The 8,507-nt window shown below is 37.6% G+C and overlaps 1 protein-coding gene across 1 annotated transcript in view; it reads left to right on the forward strand.

Annotated features, from left to right (window-relative positions):
• LOC124556377 (sushi, von Willebrand factor type A, EGF and pentraxin domain-containing protein 1-like) overlaps positions 1-8,123 on the forward strand; it is a 30,396-nt gene extending 22,273 nt beyond the window's left edge. Inside the window, exon 6 of the mRNA XM_047130340.1 lies at positions 8,082-8,123. The gene's annotated coding sequence lies outside the window, so the exon portion shown is untranslated. The remainder of the gene's footprint in view (positions 1-8,081) is intronic.
• Positions 8,124-8,507: the final 384 nt, after the last annotated feature.

Raw genomic sequence — 8,507 nt, forward strand, 5'->3', positions numbered from 1 at the left:
ACTTCATAGAGTCCCCTGTAGCTGTGCAATGTTCTACAACCACAGCTTTTGTTGGTTGCTTATGTTCAGTGTGCTCCTTGCATCTTTCTGTGACTGTCTGCCCAATTTGCCAAATGTAAGATTTACTGCGTTTAAGTGGAATTAATTCAACACCCAGTTTAGAGATACCCAAGTCATCTTTCACCATACCTAATAGTGCATGCGTTTTCAGGGGTGGACAGAAAATCCGTTTAATGTTACATTAAGCCAGAATTCCACCAATTTTATTTCAAACCTTTCCAGCATACACCAGATATGCCAGTGTCCTATCCTTCTCATCGTGTTCTATTTTCTGCGCCTGTACCTTCTGCCTGAATGCATGTTGGATTTGTCTGAAGGAGGCTATTGAAATTCAAGTGGCCGACAGGCTGATCAACTGAGACAGGGGCTACACCCTAAGCAAAGCTTGGGACTCAGCACTTAGCCAACTAAAGTCACAGTGTTGGCTGAGAGCCACTTTCATGCAGAACAGGGGCTACAGAAGCACTGAGAGACCGGGTTTCGCATCCAGCCTTCAGTGGTGCCATCCCACCACCACCCCACCCAACATGTCATGCGACTGGGTAGTGGGGGAAAGGGTTGGGAGAGATCACAGCATAAAAGAGGTGGGATGTAGGAAAGACACTAATTCTACAGGTATCACCTGAAGCTGACGGCAAGGTATGTTGTCGAAATATTGTGTTCTGAAGGTGACTGCACTCAGCTAGGTACCTGAGGACAGTAAAAACAGGCAATTAACGGGGAAAGCTTAAGGTCACACACCATATTCCTCTATGATTAGGGGATATATCAGAGACTTAAGAAACCCGATAAGCTTCATGACAGGAAAGGTATCTACTCAGCTCTTTCAGCTTCCTGATGAGGTGTTGTGAAAATAGCATAAGAATTGTCCATTATAAAAAAACTGCACCTTGCGGTGGGGCGGGGTCGGTCGTCTGCTTTTTTTTTTTTAAATGCTATCGTTCAGTCCACCTACCTCAATAGGATTCGTGCCAATGTCCCTTCACTCTGTGGTAGCAAATACGTGCTAGGCAGTGTAAAGCAGCACTGATGAAACCACCACCTAATACCTACCACACAGAGGCTGTGTAACTCCAGTTGAAAGTCAGTTCCTGAAAGTTCATGATTAAGATATCGGCCATTCGGGATCTTCAGTCTACTGCAGAAAAGTGTTTAAAATTAGATTAACTCTGCTTTTTATTCGCACTGAAAAACGTGAATATTTAATATTGTAAAAAGTTATCATTCAAAGTTCACTGTCTGTATAACAAATATTCACTCAAAAACCAGCCAGAATTTTAGTAAGTCCGATCTGACTAATTTTCGTGTTCTATAAGTCACAGACCCACAACTATTTGCGAGTTAAACATTCAGTCATTTCAGTGGTCTTCTTCGTAAGAGATGCTTGCCTAAATATTCCATACAGAGCATAAAACATGCCATGTAGAGTTGTTACTACGACCAGAAAGTTCACACGCTCATATCTCTCAAACTATTTAATTTAGAAACACCAAATCTTCATTAAAATGTTCGTAACTCCAGTTGCTTGAGTCACAATATGTACGAACTGAAATTAGCTCACTATTTCCTTATCTTCCAGAGTATTTTTAAGGAGCAATGTGACATTGTGTTATCCGTAGCGCGGCTAGCAAGCAACTCTTATCGAGATACTCTCCTATATGCCCACTCCTCTTTTCCCACAAGAACAGTTTAATTCTGATTGTCTGTTGATCTAAAGGACCAATCAGAATGTTGCTTCCAGATCATTCTCATGGCAAATCTTGCCTTATCCAATTACTAATTTGATGGTAATTCATGTCAGCAAAACTTCAAATTCTTGTATTTTGTTTAATCAAAATAAATGAAGAGCAAAATATTATTCAAATTGATAAATAACCTTATTTTGCCTCTAATTTCCATTCTGGCTACTTTTCTACAAAAGCATGCACACACCGACATACGTCACCTGAATCGTGGTTGCAACATAACTTTCCCATGGTTTGTTTGTACAAGGTTTTACATAAAATGAAATAATAAATTTTAACATACGTCCCACATACACTCTCTCAACAATTCTCATGCACTCACACAGCAAAATATAGTCAAATAATAATTTTGAGTGATTTTTGTATTATGTAATGCACAGTGACTAAAGTTTTAAAAAGAAAATTCTAATTAATTGATTTTTATGCAATGATTACTTTGTAATTGCTTCAAATGATAATGAAAGTCAATCTGTTATTGTTTCTAACTTGGTTTTGAAAAACAAGTGTAGGTTTTAGGAGTTTTAGGTAATTCTCTTTATCTCCAAAACTATAACAAATAAAAATCTGGAATTTTGACAGCAGCATTCCATTAATAACAAAAGGCTGTGCACCAAATTTCAACAAAATAGGATAATAACTAATATAGATTATTTACACTCATAGAGGGTATGAATCTTCATATCTATTGAATGTTGCGCTATGCAGTTCTCTTGGCAGGCAGCGTCAGCTGTGCTGTGAGCAAAGCGGAAGAAACATAGCCATCCTGCAGCCACCATACTAGATGACTGCGTGCCTTACTGCAACAAATGTCATCTCATGATAACTTGCTGCGTTAAAATCTGCCCACTGGATCACAAGAAGAGCTAGTCTGGCTCTAATAAGGGAGAAGATCAGGTACACAAGTCAGTAACTGGACACAACATCTAAGGAATTGCTCACACTCCACTTATATATGCCTCATATAATCCAGATTCTTGGGAGTGGGTTGAGCCATTTCTTGGGCTCATACAGATAATTCTCAATGCAATGCTACTACCAAACAAGTCTCCATGTTTGAACATCTGGATGCAAGATAGCAACAGCCACACCAAGAGCAATGACGAACTGTAATCTGCCTCATAGGGATAGAGATTGAAGACACGGCAAAATCAGTTCTGGAAAAGAAACTCAATTCCACACCAAAACCAACTGCTATATCTGTTGCAGGTGCTATCAGTGGTGTAGAACTAGTAATTTTTACCCTCCTCAGTGATGATGCAGAAGAAACATGTTGGGAAACACGCCATACGCCGACCTGGCATTTATCTTAATCCAAAATGAACTAGGGAAACTCACACTGACTATATATGCAAGAAGTTTGCCTGAGTCGCCTAACTGATATTCTGAAAGCAGTGAAACATATTTTTTCATTTCTAACAGACAGCCAAACTTAAATTTTCATATATTTAATTTTGAAAGTGCTTTCATAAAGAAATAATTTCATAAAATTTTCATCCCATATCTCACACTCTTGCATTTCCAAAAACACAGAAACATGTATTATTTTTTTTATTTCTAACTGAAAAGTCACATACCAATTTATCACAGATGTAGCTTTAAAAATGCTTTAATAGTTCCTTTAGTAATTACCAGTATTTATTTTCAGAAAAACTTTCACCCACTATTTTAACTTCCTCAGTTGTTGAATTTTCAAAAATTCAGAATCGTGTTTTTTTTTTTTTTTTTTACTTCTGGATAAGTAGCCAAATACCAGGTTTTGCAGTTCTAGCTTCAAAATTGCCTTAATACTGGTATATTTTCAAAAATCCTGCACTATTTCACCACCTTAGGAGTGTAATTTTTGACAATACCTTCTTGAATGATGCCTGAATTATAAGTTCCACACTCTCTCCACATTTCAAGCACCTATCCTTAGTGGTCTGCGCTGAGCAATGATGAGTTAGTGAGTCAGTATCACCCCCTTAGGGGACGAATTCCCAAAAAACAGTGAAACACATATTTCTTCTTTTCTAACTGAAAAGCCAAACACTAATTTTCAAAAGTTTAGATTCAAAAATGCTTTCACAGTAAAAAATTTTTCGTAAAAGTCTCATCTTTTATTTCACTCCCTAAGAACCCAAATCTCCAAAAGCTGTAAAATGCATATTCTTTTTATTTCTAACAGAGAAGTCAAATAAATATTTTCAAAGATTCAGCTTCAAAAATGATTGTATAATGAAATATTTCCATAAAAATTTTCGTCCCCTATTTTATCCTGTTATGATTTGAACTTCTAAAAACAGTAAAACACTTTTTCATAGGTTTAGCTTTAAAAATGCTTTCATAAGGAAATATTTTCATAAAACATGTCATCCCCTATTTCACCCCCTTAGGGACTTAATTTCCAAAAACTCTGTATCACCAATTTTTTATTTTTAACTTTGAAGTCAAATACCAATTTTCATAGATGTAGCTTCACAGATACTTAAATGGGTCTTTAATAGTGATTTATTTTTAATAAAAAATTTCTTTTGCTATTTCAACCCCACAGTGGTTACATTTCTGGAAATGCTAAAATACATATGTCTTTATTTCTAACCAAGAAACCAAACACCAATTTTTCTAGGTCTAACTTGAAAATGTCCGTAAAAGTAACATTTTTCGAAAAATATTTCATCCTCTATTTGACCCCCTTAAGGGTGAAAATTCTAAAAATCCCTTCTTAAATGATGCCTACAGTATAAGATCAACACATTCTCCAGATCTGTAATTTCTATCCTTAGCAATTTGTGAAACTTTCTGGCAGATTAAAACTGTGTGCCTGACCGAGACTCGAACTCGGGACCTTTGCCTTTCGTGGGCAAGTGCTCTACCAACTGAACAACCGAAGCACGACTCACGCCCTGTACTCACAGCTTTACTTCTGCCAGTACCTCGTCTCCTACCTTTCAAACGAGGTACTGGCAGAAGTAAAGCTGTGAGTACAGGGCGTGAGTCGTGCTTCGGTAGCTCAGTTGGTAGAGCACTTGCCCGCGAAAGGCAAAGGTCCCGAGTTCGAGTCTCGGTCGGGCACACAGTTTTAATCTGCCAGGAAGTTTCATATCAGCGCACACTCCGCTGCAGAGTGAAAATCTCATTCTTAGCAATTTGTGCTGGGCGATGAAGAGTCCGTGAGTGAGTCAGTCAGTTGGGAGATTTCATTATATATATAGAGACTGGACTCTCATTTTAGGTGATTTTCCATATTTGTTTGACACAAATTTTGGGCTGGTTCCCAACCTTCATGTCAAATAACTTTATTGCATTTTTTTGATTCTTTTAATCATTAATTTGTTGGACAATTCAATTTGCGTTACTCTAATATATTGTGAACTGGTGAGGTGAGTTATAAAATTGTGAGGAGATAATGTCAAAAGAACAGTTCGACAGTTATGTACTCACATAGTGTGATGTATACACATTGAATGTCAACATTGTCTGATTATAATAGATCACATTTAACAATACATTTTTTTGCTGACATTAAAGGTTTTACAATTTTAAATTTGGCAATAGTTGTTAATGTCACAAGATATTCATCCATACTGTAATAACACTTTTGAAACAAGTAATTATGGATAACTGTATCTATTAACAGTTTGTATATCTTATAACAGTTTGATGTCGTCAGGCAGTTTATGGTTTGTATCCTGTTTGTAGTAGACCATTTTGTGTCAGTGTCATGTATGCATACTGAACATGTGTATCCTGTTATCTCCTTATGCCATAACTAATCATCATCTGGTTTCTAGATACAAAATCACTGCTACCTTTTATTATTTTTCTGCTCATTATTATTACTTGCAAAATACACTACTGGCCATTAAAATTGCTACACCATGAAGATCACGTGCTAAGGACGCAAAATTTAACCGACAGGAAGAAGATACTGTGATATGCAAATGATTAGCTTGTCAGAGCATTCACACAAGGTTGGCACCAATGGCGACACCTACAACGTGCTGATATGAAGAACATTTCCAACCGATTTCTCATACACAAACAGCAGTTGACCGGCATTGCCTGGTGAAACGTTGTTGAGATGCCTCGTGTAAGGAGGAGAAATGCGTACCATCACGTTTCCGACTTTGATAAAGGTCGGATTGTAGCCTATCGCAATTGCGGTTTATCGTATCGCGACATTGCTGCTCACGTTGGTCGAGATCCAATGACTGTTACCAGAATATGGAATCGGTGGGTTCAGGAGGGTAATACGGAAAGCAGTGCTGAATCCCAATGGCCTCGTATCACTAGCAGTTGAGATGACAGGCATCTTATCCGCATGACTGTAATGGATCGTGCAGCCATGTCTCGATCCCTGAGTCAACAGATGGGGACGTTTGCAAGACAACAACCATTTGCACCAGCAGTTCGACGACGTTTGCAGCAGCATGGATTATCAGCTAGGAGACAATGGCTGCAGTTACCCTTGACACTGCATCACAGACAGGAGCGCCTGTGATGGTGTACTCAACGACGAACCTAGTTGCACGAATGGAAAAACGTTATTTTTTCGGATGAATCCAGGTTCTGTTCACAGCATAATGATGGTCGCATCCGTGTTTGGCGACATCACGGTGAACGCACATTGGAAGCGTGTATTCGTCATCGCCATACTGGCGTATCAGCCAGCGTGGTGGTATGGGGTGCCATTGGTTACACGTATCAGTCACCTCTTGTTTGCATTTTATGGCACTTTGAGCAGTGGACGTTACATTTCAGATATGTTACGACCCGTAGCTCTACCCTTCCTTCGATCCCTGCGAAACCCTACATTTCAGCAGGTTAATGCACGACCACATGTTGCAGGTCCTGTACGGGCCTTTCAGGATACAGAAAATGTTCGATTGCTGCCCTGGCCAGCACATTCTCCAGATCTCTCACCAATTGAAAACGTCTGGTCAATGGTGGCCGAGCAACTGGCTCGTCACAATACGCCAGTCACTACTCTTAATGAACTGTGGTATCGTGTTGAAGCTGCATGGGCAGCTGTACCTGTACACGCCATCCAAGCTCTGTTTGACTCAATGCCCAGGCGTATGAACGCCGTTATTACGGCCAGAGGTGGCTGTTCTGGGTACTGATTTCTCAGGATCTATGCACCGAAATTGCGTGAAAATGTAATCACATGTCAGTTCTAGTATAACATATTTGTCCAATGAATATCCGTTTATCATCTGCGTTTCTTCTTGGTGTAGCAATTTGAATGGCGAGTAGTGTATATAAGTATGGCAGTAAAAGAGTAGCCTACAGAACTTCTTAAATACAGGCTTTCATGATCTTATGGTAGCAACACATTATGACTTTATGTAGCTCTTGCAATCCTCTTTTGTGACATGAAACGAAGGTTGACAGCAAATGAGATTCCCCAGAAAATTACTCCATATCAAAATAACGATTCTGCAATGGAAATGTATACATTTTTTATTGTATTTTTTATTGGCAGCTAGAAAGAATTTATATATTATGCATCCATACTTCAAGGGGCAACTACATCAGGCCTATAAATATTCCCGAAATCTTCACCATTGCCAATTTGTCTCATAAACCCCATGCTCTGTTAGACACAATAATGAGGTATTTTTTAAGTCATCATTTAAGAGAATTTGTATTTCAGTTACTGGTTCTGTACACTTCACAGACAGACAGTCCTAGCAGATTTCCTCCCTTATGTTGACTGATGAATGTTGTCCTAAGAAAATTATCCAACTACAACATTTAAGACAATTGCCAAATGATGAAATAAAAAAATGAATCCTGTGATAATAAGAAAATTTTAGGAAACAGAAGAAGAGAAAGAAGTCCCAACAAAAATCAAATAATAATCTGCAGTAAAAGGAGTGGGTGAGATATATACACCTCTCCAGTTAAAACTCAAATAGCTGTTTAGCATATAAAACCTTATAAGCATTGTACCTACAGAAAAATATGGTAGTACTAATAAATTTCTATTGTTATGTGATGTAAGAAACATTTTTATTTTCTCACCTCCTGAAACATCTTTCTAAATTTATACCCCTATCTAAAAAACCATGAGTGAAACTGAATGAATAATTATTCGGTTTTTTTTTCAAATATCAGGAAATTACAATACAAGACTTGCATTGGAAAATTTGATTTAATTCAATTGAAATTTCAAAATGAGTGAAACAGGAAATGCATCAGTTTACAGTACTCTGATTTAAATTTAAACGTGACAAAAATTTAATAACTATATGTCTGTCTAACAGTTTATATATTTTATGTTCTTCCTTACAGGTTAGAAGCTGAACTGGTTCCTCTACGCTGGATACTTTCATGAGATTATGATGTAATGTGATCTAATCTAACTTTCTTGATGTATAATTCATTGGATAGAATAACATTGGTTCGATTATGCCTTGCATTTATGTAATCCATTGATTTATAGCTGATATTCTGAATGGTCTGTTTGCTTCATGAAATAAAGATGAATTTTTACTGTTATTAAAGATAAAACTATGTTTCATAATTCACAAAACGTTATCCTTTCTGTCACACACTCATATTATTTTATAAATTTTACAGTGGGGGACTGTTAAGGTTGCTAACTGAATTAAATAGACAACTGCACCCAACAGACATTTCCTTTGCCTCATCCTTGGTCCTCTTAACCACTTCATGGTTGTCATTTGTTTTCTGACTAACATTCTTCCCCATTTCCTA

This window comes from Schistocerca americana, chromosome X (genome assembly GCF_021461395.2).
Source record: "Schistocerca americana isolate TAMUIC-IGC-003095 chromosome X, iqSchAmer2.1, whole genome shotgun sequence".
Classification (NCBI taxonomy): Eukaryota; Metazoa; Arthropoda; class Insecta; order Orthoptera; family Acrididae; genus Schistocerca; species Schistocerca americana.